The sequence below is a fragment of the Lycorma delicatula genome, chromosome 9, assembly GCF_047948215.1.
Source record: "Lycorma delicatula isolate Av1 chromosome 9, ASM4794821v1, whole genome shotgun sequence".
Classification (NCBI taxonomy): Eukaryota; Metazoa; Arthropoda; class Insecta; order Hemiptera; family Fulgoridae; genus Lycorma; species Lycorma delicatula.
The window spans coordinates 17,469,470-17,484,577 of record NC_134463.1 but is presented as its reverse complement, the minus strand read 5'-3'; positions in this window follow the sequence as shown (position 1 = coordinate 17,484,577).

Sequence of the window (15,108 nt, the reverse complement as noted above, 5' to 3'; positions counted from 1 at the left end):
ACATAAGTGGAGACTAGGATTCTTTGGACATATTATGAGAATGCAAGATTTAAGACTTCTGAAACAACTAGTACAGTACAATCTTGACTCAAAAACACCAAGACAGGATACAGAATGAATTGAAGAAATAAGAGAGGATCTGAAGGAAATTGGCCTTAGACCAGAACACCACAGATAAGAAAAAATTAAACAAGAAAATCAAGAACGAAAACACTCATTTCACACTCATAAGAAAAAACTCACAACATGAACATTTTCAACACTAGAAAGGGCACAATGATAGGAACATATGAAAAAGTACTGGGAGGACTTCTAAGCCCATCAAAGAGACTTGGATAATGGACTGACTAAAGTGATCCTATGTAGTCATAAAAGACAGTAATAATAATAATAATAATACAAGTAAGCCAAAACTACAGATAGTATCCTAGAATTGAAAATATAATCAACTGGTCATTTAAAGAAGATTAAAATTATTCTACAAAAATAAATTTATTATTATGACTGTTACATAATAAAATAATATGTAAAAAGGGAATGCCCCAGAATTTGTTTGCATAGATCAAGGAAAATCATAATAAAACCTTGATCAGAAAAGGATCACAACTTGGACAGTTAGTTAAAGTTATAATTTAAAATTAAGATTATAAAACTGTTGTTAAAGTCTTGATTAATTATTTAAAACAAACACATGAAAAAATATTAAATTAAATTTATTAGATACTAAGTATATAATATAATTACAAAATAGATTACGATTAAAAGCATTAATGAAAATAATTTAAACACATATTTACATATTTGTTGAACAGAGATGACTTTTTTTAGTGTTATTTAATAAAAATTCATCAACAGAGCAATATTATTTCTGTAAAAGAAAATCTTTTGATTTATTTAAAATAAATTATTCAGAAAAAAACAAAAAAATAATACCCAAATAAAAAAGCAACAAAAACTATAAATAGATGATAGAAATCATCTACAACCACCAAATAATAGAATAGATTGCAAAAAATATCTAATAAATGTTGTAGACATATATCTACAATATTATAGATTGCACAGTTATACACAGCAACAAAAAATAAAAGACATTTAAAAACAAATAACCATCATTATTTTTTTGATTAGTTAACTACATTTAATTTACTGTTTTTTTTTGGTCCTTTTTATTTTTTACTTTAAATCTACCAATATTTCAATAATATTTCAATTTAATCTAGTAATATTTTATTTTTACTTGCTCAGTGTCTTAATCCTTTTTTTTAATGATTTAATATTTAACTAAATCCATACGCTTTGTAATTAATTGTTTTTTTTTTTTTTTTTTTTTTGCTTATGTTGGTTTCTTAGGCAAGTTTAAATAATTATTTACCCTTTTTTTCAATCTTGAGTTTTAATTATTACTCTGATTTGATTTAGTCATCTTGGAATTGTATCTATTTTTACTGCTATTGATGGAATTGTTCAAGCGTGAATTATAACCAATGATATGATAATTTGTAATTGAGTCAGGAATGGAACTGTTAATCAATTATCTACTTCCATTAATCGGAATATGATGATGGGGCTTCTGAGTTAAAATAAAATAGTTGATGGTTTTTTTTTTTTTTGGTTTTAACAAAGGAAAACAAAGGTTTAACAAAAGAAAGCTTAATTCCGTCTGCCAAAAAAAAAACCTCATATGATTCAACATTAAAAAACATAAATTATTATTGTTTATTGTACACTTTTTTAAATTCTCCATCTTTAAATGGTTTGATAATTTGCTAAAGATGCCAAAAGAAACATAGTAAAACACTCTTTCATAAGCCAAAATATTGTGCTGAGTTACACAAAAACACTTCTGTTGTTTGTTGGGTACAGGTGGATGGCATTTTATTTTCTTTAAATGAGTTTTTTTTAGCAAATACTGCGTATTCATAAACATAAACAAAAAATAATTAATATCTTATAACAATGTTTCATTTAAAGTCTTTAAAGATCTTATCAAGATTGTCTAATTGTATATGCTAGGAAAATAACAGTCAAATATGCCATGTAATCAATAAGTTTTAACGGTTGACAAATTCATTGGTTCTTTGTTGTTGATCCTTAAGTAAACAGTTCTGTGGGTCTCATATATGTAGTATGCATACAATGTTCCTGAGTGAAAATTAAAAGCATTACTAATTTGCCGCACCAAGAATGTCTTAATTTATTTTTTTAAATCTACACAGTGTGATTTGCTCATTACACACACATGTAATCAACTAAATAAATGATCACTGAAATAATGTAACAAGAGAAATGCTCCATAACCTTTTATAACTAATGAAGATTTATAACTAGATGCACATTTCCTTTGCCAATTATTGCCATAGAAATAAAGGAATTAATTAAGAATACATACTACCCAGCATTTACAAAGCATAATTAAAACATTTTCTTCTTACCTGTATTTATAAAACAAACAAAAAAATTTAGAAAAATCATAGAACGTGGAATTTGAAAGAAAATTCTAATTACAAAATTATTCATTTCACTCTTATACATTAAACAGAAGATATTTAATGAGCAAAATCACTGGTCCAAATATAACTTTGGTAATCAGATTTGGTGTCTCCCTGTTCCAGAATGGACTTGTGATGAGTTAATTTTATTCAGTTCATTAAATTATTTTAGATCCCTAATAGGAAACAGTCTCCAGAGAGTTCCATGATGCTAGGACAGCAGGCAATCAGCAAATTTCCTATCGTAATTATTCAAGGAAGAATGCCAAGTGAGGCGGATTACAGAAAAAAAGACAAGAGAAGAAAGGAGCAATCAAACCATAGATGGATTGCATCTGAGATGATCACATAGTCTTGCCTAGGACTGAAATTAACCTAACATAAATCATGGTACTTATATGAATTAAAAAAATAAAAGAATAAATAAGCTTTAAAAAACAATTGGTGATAAATTTTATAATGATAAATGTTAGCCCAAAACTAAATGAAAATTCAATAAAATCTGGAAAATCATTAAAAAAGATACAATACACAAAAGTATTAGACTAAATTTGTCTGATTAAAAAATATAATCAATATTTACTCAATTAGTTAAAAAAATCTTGTTAATATGAGGGAAGCAATATATGAAATTTGTTCCCAATGAGTACATGAAAAAATTTTAGAATACCAATTAAAAGACATTGTTTCTTTGAAATGTAGAAGTATGATTAGTTTACAATAATTTTATAACTTTACTGATTAGTTGTATCAGGACATTTTGAGCATATATATATATATATATGTATATATATATATATATATATATATATATATAAAATACACATGAGCATGTGTGCACATGAGTGTAAATTAAATCTTATTTAAATGAAACATAAAAATTTCAAAAGCACAAACTGAAACCTTTTTCCTTGTTTGAGGGATATTCAAAACATGTAAATACAATAAAATATGGAGATCTAATTTTCATACAGTTAGCATAATTAGCATAACCTAATTCATAATTCTCATAAATTAAAATAAAGGTTGAAAATGTAAAAATATATAAAGAAAATTAAAAAAAATAAATAAAAGGAAGCAGATGAAATTATGTGAATACTTCTACAGGAATATTATTATTATAACAACTATTTTTATCATATCATTTGTGTTATATATTATTACTAACTACTTTGGTCATGGCTCGCTTCTTTAGCCCGACCATCTAGCCAGGGGGCTATATCCCCTGGACTCCCACATGTTTGTTATCCTCATGGTTATGAGAACAGAATCCAATAAAAAAAAAGAATTAGTTATTTTACTTCATTATATTTCTACTGCCATGGTGACAGAAATTTAATGAAGTAAAAGAATTAATTTTTGTTTCTTTAATGAATATCTTTAATACCGTAACTCCAAGTGAGTAGAACCTCAATTTATGTCTTAAAAGCTTCCTTGGGATAACGTGAATATAGTCTGAAAATTTTAAAGCAATCAGTAGGTTGGTTCTTGCATGATACTGTTGCAAACAGACAAACTTTTGCATTTATATATTAGATTTCATCTAAAATTTAAGAATTATTTTTATAACATTTAATTTTAAATATATTTTTATACCTTAAAGGATACTGTAGTCAATTATAAAATACTTTTTAAATGTTTAAAAATGTTTAAATGTTTTAAAAGTTTTTAAATGCCTTGTCTGATTTACATGTGTAATTTTACTATGGAATTCAATACTCTTTCAAAATTCTTTTTAATAATTTCTTTTCGATTCCTCACTTTATGAGTTTCAACTAATTATGGTTTTGAAAAATGCATCTACTGTCAACCGATACAAATGTCAACTTTTATATTGTCCATGCCATATCTGCGGGATATAAATTATTTGACTTACTTCATGAAAATTAGTACTGTTTTCTCATGGCATAGTCTGTAAAAATTAGAATACTATGAAAGTTATAAATTATGTAACTAGACAACACGTGTCAAAATCTAGACTCTGAGTTAATAGAAGAACCAAAATTTGTCAGAATATATCAAAATTAATGATAATTTGAAAAGATTCAGGACTTAAAAATGTGAGGAGGCTATCTTTACATATTAATCTGATGAAAATCAGACAAGCAATACTGCTTGTCTGTTTAGTAAACTATACAGTTTACTAAACATTACAGTACAGTTTCAAAAGTATTAACAGAATAACCAGGTAAATAAAGGAATTTTTTTTTATCTTCAGTCATTTGACTGGTTTGATGCAGCTCTCCAAGATTCCCTATCTAGTGGTAGCCGTTTCATTTCGGTATACCCCCCTACATCCTATATCCCTAACAATTTGTTTTACATTAAAAAACAACAATAAAAGAATAACAGAGAAATTTTTAATATGAAACAGACAAATTGAATTAGATTTTATAAGGAATGGGAGGCCTGGTTTTAATCAGTAACATCTTAACTATTAGTTTATTTTGTTCGACTTTAGATCAGAATCAGAGTCCTTTAAGAGTGCCACAGGCGTAGGAGATTGTAACCTCACTTAACACCAATAAAGAATCGTGCTCTACTGTTACTAAAAGATGCCAGCACAATACATTGTGATGAAAGGAGGGCAACAGCTGAACCATTTCCCATAAGATTCATCCAAGGAAGATGGAATTAAGGATAATGTAAGAGTTAGGAACGGACGGGGATTATCAGCCCTACAGAGTAGCTACCCTTGGTCATGAGTACCATACTAATTTGATAAGCCTATATTTTTTGTAAATTTATTAAACATGTACTGAACTATACTTAAATATTTATCAAAGCCTTCATGATTGTTAATTTATCCTACACCAACTTTATTTGCAGTTTCACATTGCTGCATCATAATTATTTTTTATTAATATTTAAAACTTTAATATGGATGGATTCAACTACTTCAATTTTTTGTTCATTAATTTGCAGTTGTGTAATATTTCTTTAATAAAAATTTTTTTGTAAGTTTTCATTAATTCCCTCAGACAAATATTAGAAAGGTTCCTTTTTTAATCTATAGAATACGTCATCTTCTACTTCTGATGTAGTCTGTATATCTTATAATTAAATTAAGATCTGAATAAAGTAATTCTTAATTCATGAAATTTAATAACGATTTTGATTTATAAATCCATCAACAAAAATATGTTATTGAAAACTGTAAAATGAAAAGAAACAGAATTGTTTTCTAAATAATACCACCCCAAAACCAAACAAAAATCCAAAAAAATAAGTGAGCGAATAATCAGATAAATATAATTATTGGAAGTAAAACCAAAATTACATTTTCTAAAATCAATGAAACTGCTAATTTATCAGTTAACAAATAAATATGTTAACAGAATAATAATGATAATATAATGTTAACATTAATGAATATCTCTATATATAACTGATAAATACTCATATTATAATTTTAAACAATACTTACCTTTAAACATATAAAAAATGCATAAGCACATAAATTTTATATTTTAAATTCAAAAACACTTCGATAATTATTTAACTGGTAAATTACACATTATCAAGTAAATTAAATTTAAACTAATGCACTTATTACTATAATATAATTAATTACAAATATTCTATAAGACCAAAAATAAAAAAAATACCACTAAGTAGTAAGATAATAATCTAACTTAAACAGAAGTACATCTTATGATAAAAAATTCAGTCAATTTGATTCTCACTGATAATCAGTGTTTATTTATGTTATCTTATAAATGAGCAATCATTAAAAACCAATTATAAATTAATAGGGTCTTTTTTATCTCTTAAGCTATTAAATAATAAAAATGTAAGTTAATAATATATATATATATACAATAATATTTAGATTTTTCATTATAAAAGTATTTTTAAAATTTATTTTAAGAAATATTTAAAAACTAAAATAAACAAATTATAACATTATAATAAAAAAAATTAAAGAGTAAACAAAAATATATTTTCTGAACTTATAAATTTTCTTTTTACTTGGATCAGAAGGTAATCATCACCTCAAATGTTAGAAATAATTGTAACCTTGAACCTTATTAATTGTAACTTATTTTTAAAATAAATGCAGCAAAAATTATTTAAAAATAAAATACAAAACCGCAATTCCAAAAGAAATACTTTTATTACATTACATAATAACATCGTATCAAACTAGGATTCATTGTTTTGTGCCAAAAGTCAAATATCAGAGTTTGGAATGGATACATCTGAGTATGCCTACAATGAAAAACTTTGAAACCTACTACTGGTCAGCCAGTAAAGTGGCGTTAACAGTGTTTTCAGACTATAAAAGCCCAATTTATTTTGATTATTTGGAAGAGCAACATATAATCAACAAGTACAACTGTGAATGCTAGAAAATTAAGTGAAAACAGCAGTAAGGAAGAAATGTCTTGGTCTTTCTCAAAAGGTATATTTCTTCTCCATAACGACTTCCCACATACCACTTAAAAGACACCATAAGCTATTCAAAAGTTGGTTTAGGAGGTATTGCCATATACACCTTACAGTACCAATCTCATACCATCAGATTTTTTTTTTTATTTTATCATCTCAGTAAAGATTTTACATGATATAGACTTCAGCAACAATAAGTAGGCCAAGAATGGCCTGCTCATTGTTGCGGTCAACATTCTTTACTACTGAAAAGCTCACAGGAGTTGCTTTTTGAATATGTTGTGTATATGGCTCTTCCCTCAACTGCAAAATAGACCAGAAAAATTTATTGGGCAACCAGGTGGTACACCTCCTCAATGGCATAATTCTGTACAGGATTGAGTGAATGTCATTTTCCTTGACCACTGGATCAGTCAACATGGACCTAATTACAAAGCTTGACTGCGGTCATTCAATCTGAGTGCATGTGATTTTTACCTTTGAGGTTTTCAAAAGTATCTTCTGTAGGTGTGATACAGCTCACCCTTGTCTACAGATATGTCAAAATACTCACTAAAAATCATAAACAACTTGCCTTCAAATTAATGAAAGGCCTGAGGTATTCTAGGCGGAACTGTACCTCATTTATTATTCCTTCAGTGAGGGGGATAATTCATCATCATCCTTCTCTTTCCTGTAACTTTGATGCTTTCTTTCCTGCTAGTTTTCTGTGGGTTTTTGGAAGATATCTATTATATTCTACCTTAAGAATATATGGACATCTTTGAGATAATACGTTTTGAGTATTTGTTTGATTCAATGGGGTTGCTCTGCATACAGATCTGTCTGATATCTGTTGGCACATAAGATGGAATGGATAAAGCTGAACCATCTAATACGATGTAACGGTATGACAGCAAATCTGAAAGCCAACGATCGATGGTAGTGTAAATAAGTACAGTTATGGCTTCGTTTTGTTTATGTGATCGAGCTTTACCTAATATTCCATTTACAAATATTCCATGTTAGTTAGTTTACAAATATGTTAGTTTACAAATATTCCAGTTTATTGTTTTATCGAAGATAGTGAATCATTGAGTACGTTTTTTTGTATAACGACGGTGTTTTACCAAAATCTACGAAATAGCCGGATTGCGAAGATCAAATAACGTTAAATGAAGAAAAAGAAGTATTTGCTTATCAAAAAAAATTAATAAAATTAATTTTCATTCGAAAAAAGTTACAATAAAATCACAATCTTTTTCAAATACTTGATTTTCCCATCTAAATTTATTACGTTTTTAATTCAGTAAAACGACCGCGTGAATATTTCTAGTGTAACAATCTCGTTGCACAAGAAATCTTGAGGATATACCAATCTTGGTATATCTTCTAGTATATTTGTGGAATAGAGTTCATACCTGTGTGAAGTTTATCTGCACGCTGTACTACAGGAGTTTTCAGTGGTTGTTGGTGCAGGAGTAACTGTAGAAATAGACGAAGCAAAATTTAAATATGATTATAGAAAACACGAGTATAACAGAAGTAGGCTGACAGGTGGTAATTGGGTCTTCTGAAATATTGAGCGTGGCTGAAAAAAGTGTTTATGCGTTCCAATTACAACTTACGGAAGTGAAACTTTATTAGCAGTAATCAAACAATACATTTTATCTGATACTCTATCATTAGTGACTGCTGGAAGCCTTATAATTGTTTAGAATTTGAAATTAACAACCACTTAGTTAACCTTAGGTAAAATTTGTAGATCCGGATTCCGGGGATCATACGCAAACGACAGAACGAACGTGGTGTGAAGTTCGGGCAAATGTGTACGATAACCCACCGGGTTGGTCTAGTGGTGAACGCGTCTTCGTAAATCAGTTGATTTCGAAGTCGAGAGGTATAAGATTCAAGTCCTAGTAATGGCAGTTACTTTTATACGGATTAGAATACTAGATACCGGTGTTCTTTGGTGGTTAGGTTTCAATTAACCACACATCTAAGAAATGGTCGACCTAAGACTGTTCAAGACAACACTTCATTTACACTCCTACACATATCAACCTCATTCATCCTCTTAAGTAATCCTGATGGTGGTTCCGGAGGCTAAACGGAAAAAAAATGTGTACGATAATCACCACCACGATGTTTTTATTAGCTTTTTGTACGTTAACCAAAAAAATTGACCATCTAGACGAATTCGCTTTCCGAAGAATCAATCCGGACTACAAATCTGGAATTCATGCCGTGTTCAAAGCAAATGCTTAGCTTTACAATAGATCTTAGCAATGATTCTTTGCAATAGTTCAACAGTCAGACACACAACCTCCGACAAAAATTTTGAATCTTTTGAACACGATTTAGGTTAGTTATGTTTTTATGAATTTCCAATAAAAATAAACAAGTGATTTTCTATTATTCATATTCGTTTAAATTAATATTATATCTCAATATCAAAGAGATTAATAACACGGGGGAAATTGTAAACAATTACCAAAATACCAGATATTTAAGACAACTGTAAAATAACTTTTTGATTACAAATAATTTTTAAACACAAATCCCTACAAATTTTTTTTCAATTTCAACTTTATCTTTGCTGGAAATTGTTACGGTTTTACATATTTATAATTTACGTTTCCCGGTCTAAATATATATAATTCCGAGACATAAAGTAGAATACAGTAAAAAAGTCGTCTGTTCGAAGAATAAATCTAAGTAATGAAATTTCACGTAATCTTAAAAAAAAAGATCGCACTAATAAAAGAGATATCAGAAACTGGAAAAGCAAAATTTGTCTATTGTTTTAATAGTCAGCTTATAGCTGAAACAAAATAGTACATTGTATAACATTACCTATAATACAATAGTTTATGATTATACAATATATGCCAACAAATTTAATCCTGCGTATGGTTTTCAAACGAAAATCGAAATTATGTTAATATGGTTTTATGAGTTAAAATCATAAAAGTATTCTAAAGTTCCTTTAAATCTTTTATTACTCTGTAAAAAGTAAAAAAAAAAAAAAAAAATAACAAAAAAAATTGATCAAATCTTCATCTTAAAATAGGAATAACTAAACAAATATCAGAAAATAAATTTAATCTAGTAGGACAAGATATATTCATAACAAAATAAAAATCAAAATAATCTTAAAAAAGGCAATTCTTAAAAAAAAAATCTGATGTTGATAACACATGACTTCCTTATACACCTACTAAATTAGTTACACATTTTTTAAAATGAAAAGTAGATAAAATTTTATTTCATTAAAAACTTCTGATAATTATTAATTTTTTGCAATTATTCATCGTAAATTTTTTTTACAACGAGAGATTAATAATTAATTATTAATAAATCAATATATTTAAATTAAAAAAAAAAGTTAAAAAAGAAGAGATGAAGTCTGATTCGAACCGATGTGCCTTCCCCTATCTAAATATTTCATTAATTACAATTTTATTTGGGTATAACTCTGGAACCAATGAAAATAAGTACCACTTATACATTGCTGTAAAGTTCCCAATGAGGGCTTATTAATACAGTTAAGAAGAAGTCCAAAATCCAAATTTTTTTTGGATTTTGGACTTTTTTGGATACTTTTGGTTGATTGCAATCAAAAGGGGAGGTGCACAATTAGATGTTACAACAGTCCTAAATCCAAAATTTCAATATCCTACCGCTAATCATTTTTGAGTTATGCGAGATACATACACATGTGTACTACGTACACATACACCACAGATGTCACGCCGAAACTAGTCAAAATGGATTCAGGGATAGTCCAGATGGATATTTCCATTGAAATTTGGAAACCGAAATTTTTCGCGATCAAAATACCTCCTTTACTTCGTACAAGTTAGTAAAACCATTTTATTGATTAAACAATCATTACATATAATTAAATACAATGCTGAATATCTGCTGTATGTTTTTTTTTTTGTAAGTCTGTATACAAAAATATTCACTTAAAAATTTAGTACTGCTGCACGGATTTAACTTATTTTTTTTTTTACCAGACTTTATACTGAAATTTCCTGAATTTATAACCAGTTAAATTATTAAGAATTCTACAAAAATTAACGCCCAGAAAATCTCATACTTACAAGGAATGTTATTTTACAAAATCATTTGTTATGTTTTTTGAAAAGCTAAATAAATCGAATTCAATCAGTGATAACCAATTGTTGTTTTGGTTATTTGAAGTTTTATCATAAAAGTCTGAAATAGTTAAGTATTTGATATATTGAAATCAGTTCACTGTATTTTACTGTCAAGGTAATAGATGTTCAAAGTTGTTTTTCTTAAGTAAATTGTAGGGTTTGTAATTTTGAATTCTATTATTTATAATTATACTAGCTTATATAACCGTCGTTGCTCGGAGTCATAATTTCTTTATAGGCTGATCCATTTCATTTTTACAAAAATTGTCACTAACTTTCTACAACAACAAAAATCTCCTTTGAATTTCTATCTTGTTAAATTTAACCTGTTTATTATCCGACATTAGAATGGTTTGAACGAAAATGCGAGGAAATTGAAGAAACAACATATATTTAAAATTTTCAAATAATATGCAGTACAATAAATTAATGTAGCTATATAAATATGTGCAAATATACTATATACAAATAACTTATGCAACTACATAAATCCACCGGACTGGTCTAATGGTTGACTTGTCAGTTTAACGGCTGATTTTCAAAGTCAAAGTTTCTGAGGTTCAAATACTAGCAAAATTTAGTTGTATTTATACGGATTTGGATTCTAGATAGTGGATACCAGCGTACTGTGGTAGTAGGGGTTCAAGTAATAACATGACTGGGGAATGGTCAGTCTGAATAAAAGACTGCACCTCATTTACAAGTCATTCATATCATCCTCCTCTCATTGGATCGAAGGGGGTTTATTTTTGTTCACTAGTTGAACAGATTGCAATGTACACATAAAAAAATAAAAAAAAACTATACAAATATGTACAATTTAATTTAATTTTTAATTAGATTAAATATTAATTTTTTAAATTTATTTAATTAATTAATCCAGCTCTAAGGATCAAGAAAGATGCTATAGAAAGGTAGGAACATTTTAGAAAATATCTATAAAAGTGGCTAGGCAAAAATATTAAAAATATTCTAGAAAATTTCCAAATAATTAAAAAATATTATACAATATTTCCAAATATTTAAAAATATTAAGATTATTTTCCAAATGTTCCAGAATTTTAAGCTTTTATGTTTTAAGGTTCTCACTGCTCATCCCTCCTGCAGCTGTTGTGATAGGGTTGTTTAACACCCACAGTATTTTTTGCCATTAGTTAGTAGTAATAATTGTTCCAAGATTTGGTTGAAATCAGTCCTGTGGTTTAGGAGAAGAATTGGCACACATACATACATACAATGATGTATATGGGTAACATAATTTATTTATTTATGTAAGTACATACATACTACATAAATGATTATTTTCTGAAGAAGTTGGTAAAAATCCTTGATCAAAAATAAAAAAAAATGTTAACATGACTATTTAAATGACTTCATCATAATTTAAAAAAAAATTGTAGTATGCAGTTTCTCTTAAAATGAATCATAAGTTAAAAATGAAATATATTAAAGAATTTTCTATATTTAAATTCATAAATACTGCATTATTCATTAATAAAAATTACCACTAAATTAAATGATTATTATTAATGTTTTATAACAAATATAAACAGAAAATGTTAAACAAATAATAATTAAACAATCAACTGTTGATTTATGCATAATAATAAACTTATGTTAGTATTATTAGTACTAGAATAAATACCAGTAATCAATGTTGACTGGAAGGATAACTGAGGGAATGTAGTGGGAGAAAATTATAATGCTTTCCTCCTGCCTAAACTCTTAATCATTCCTTCTCTCACTCAAACATCACACTCTCTTTCTCTCACTATCTCTTTACCTGTTGGCTATATATTGTGTGTGTATATATTTATATATATATATCTGACTGAAAATGTGCTTGTGTATATGTATATGTTTTGAACACAAAAGGGGTGGTATTGAATAGGGGAAGGGTGAATTCTAGGTGAGTTGCTGCTGTATGTGTATGTGGTTATGATTGGATTAGTCTATTATTCACAACACTAAACTTTAAAGCTATCAAACTTCATCTGCATTAATGGTACAATATAATAGTAAAACACATGTAAAATAGTTTTAACTTCAAATAACTTTCGTATGAATGAATCAACTAAAATATACACATCAACCGATAATTTACATTAAACAAAGTAAGAATTGATGTATCTCAGAACTATTACTGTTGATATTAATATAATTTAATATATTATTACAAACACTTTACCAGTAAAGCTATGTCAGTCTATTTTAGGTGCCTACCACAACCAAAATGTTGTAAGTGACCTTAAACAAGAAATAAGTTACTTCCGATAACAGCATATCTGTTCTTAAGATCAACAAACATCTTTTATCACCTTACTAGTAAATATTACATTTACAGCAAAGGGTTTCTAATTGCATTTTTTTTGTGAGGTGAATAAATTGTTAAACTTAAGCAACCAAATCTATTAAAAAAGACATAATGTTCAATTTTCTCTTTTTCTTTCCACCAAAATACTGTCAATAAAATAAATATTACAAAAAAGAAGTTTTTAGCTGGTACTTCTTGTTTCACAGATGATTTACATGTGTAACACTAAACTAAAATGTAAATTAAATTATTTACACTATGTTATTGTAAAATGTATATTACATACATTTATATTGGAAAAAATTTCTTGATTTGATAGGAGATAATTAATCTTATTAATTAATTATACCAATTAATTATTAACAAAAGAATATTACTTATCTTTATATATGTCTTCGTGTAATTTTTTTTAGTTTGTAAACATTTTTGCTTAAAACTCAGGAACTGGTAAACTAGTATAATTGATTCTTTTACCACTATATTTATAATTAGCTTAAATATCAGGTGTTCCTCGCGGAAGGGGTGTCTTAATTTTTTCATAGCACCATCCATTTCTTTTTTACAAAAATTGTCACTAACTTTCTTCAACAACTAACAAAGATCTTTGCATTCCTTCTTGTTTAATTTAACCTTTCAAATGTAGCCTGTTTATTACCCTAGTAATCAATATGGTTTGAACAAAAATGTGAGGAGTCTGAAGAAAAAACATGTATTTTAAACTTTTAAACAATATGCAGTATACAATAACTAATGAAAATATACAAATATACTATATAAAAAAAAATTATGCAACTATATAAATATGTACAATTTAATTTTAATGCTTTAAATTTAATATAACTAATTAATCCTGCAGAGAGCATCAAGAATGATGAAAAGTTTTAAAGTTACAAAAGAATGAAAGCAATAATTTTTCAGAACTTGAAGAAAACATTTTGATGACTGAAATAAATCTAACTTTCTTTTGTGATGATGATGGATGGATGGATTCTGAGATATAATGGGTGATGGGTGATGGGTGATGGAGGGTGATGATAACAGTAATATCCTGTATAAAACACAACACCATGTACATGTAATAACATTACGGTGAAAGAGGAGTGATGATGAGATGGGTTTACAGGGTTGAGATGGGGTTTAGTTTAGGAGTATGGGACTGGCGATCCCGAGCTGGTTGCGGTTGTGCTGCTTCCGCCACTGCTTGTGGCAGGGACGGAAGCAGCACAACAATAATTGTGTTTGTTTTTGAATCCGTGATCTGTTTTTACCAATGTTGGGCCGAGTGCCAACGGGAAGTGCTCATCCCCTTTCCTGGTTGAGGGTGGGTTGCTGTGAGCTTGCTCTGCCGAAGTCTTGCGCCGCCCAGTGTGAGTCAGTCACTTTGGCCCTTGGTGATGATTCTCCCATGAATAAGGTATTGGAGCCCTTACTGCTGCATGCAAGTTCTGTGATGTCGATATCCTGGGTCAGACAGTACCTGACTCCCAGGCCCGGGTTAAATTTGTGGGAGGTGGCTGGGGAAACCCAGGTAGGATCAATGACCCAGGGTACGCCCAACCATCTCTCTGCCGGCACCTTGTGACATATTGACTGGCGAAAATATAGCTTATAGAGTTCAACATCCACAACTTCAATGGCATTAAAAACCTTCGACCTGGAGAGCAAGTGAAGAGAGGGAAGAGCATTGAGTTTAGCGCCATCGAAAAAAAAGATCAAACTAAGTTTCAACCAGAAGGTAATGAAGCGTTGCCAAAATATTTGGCGA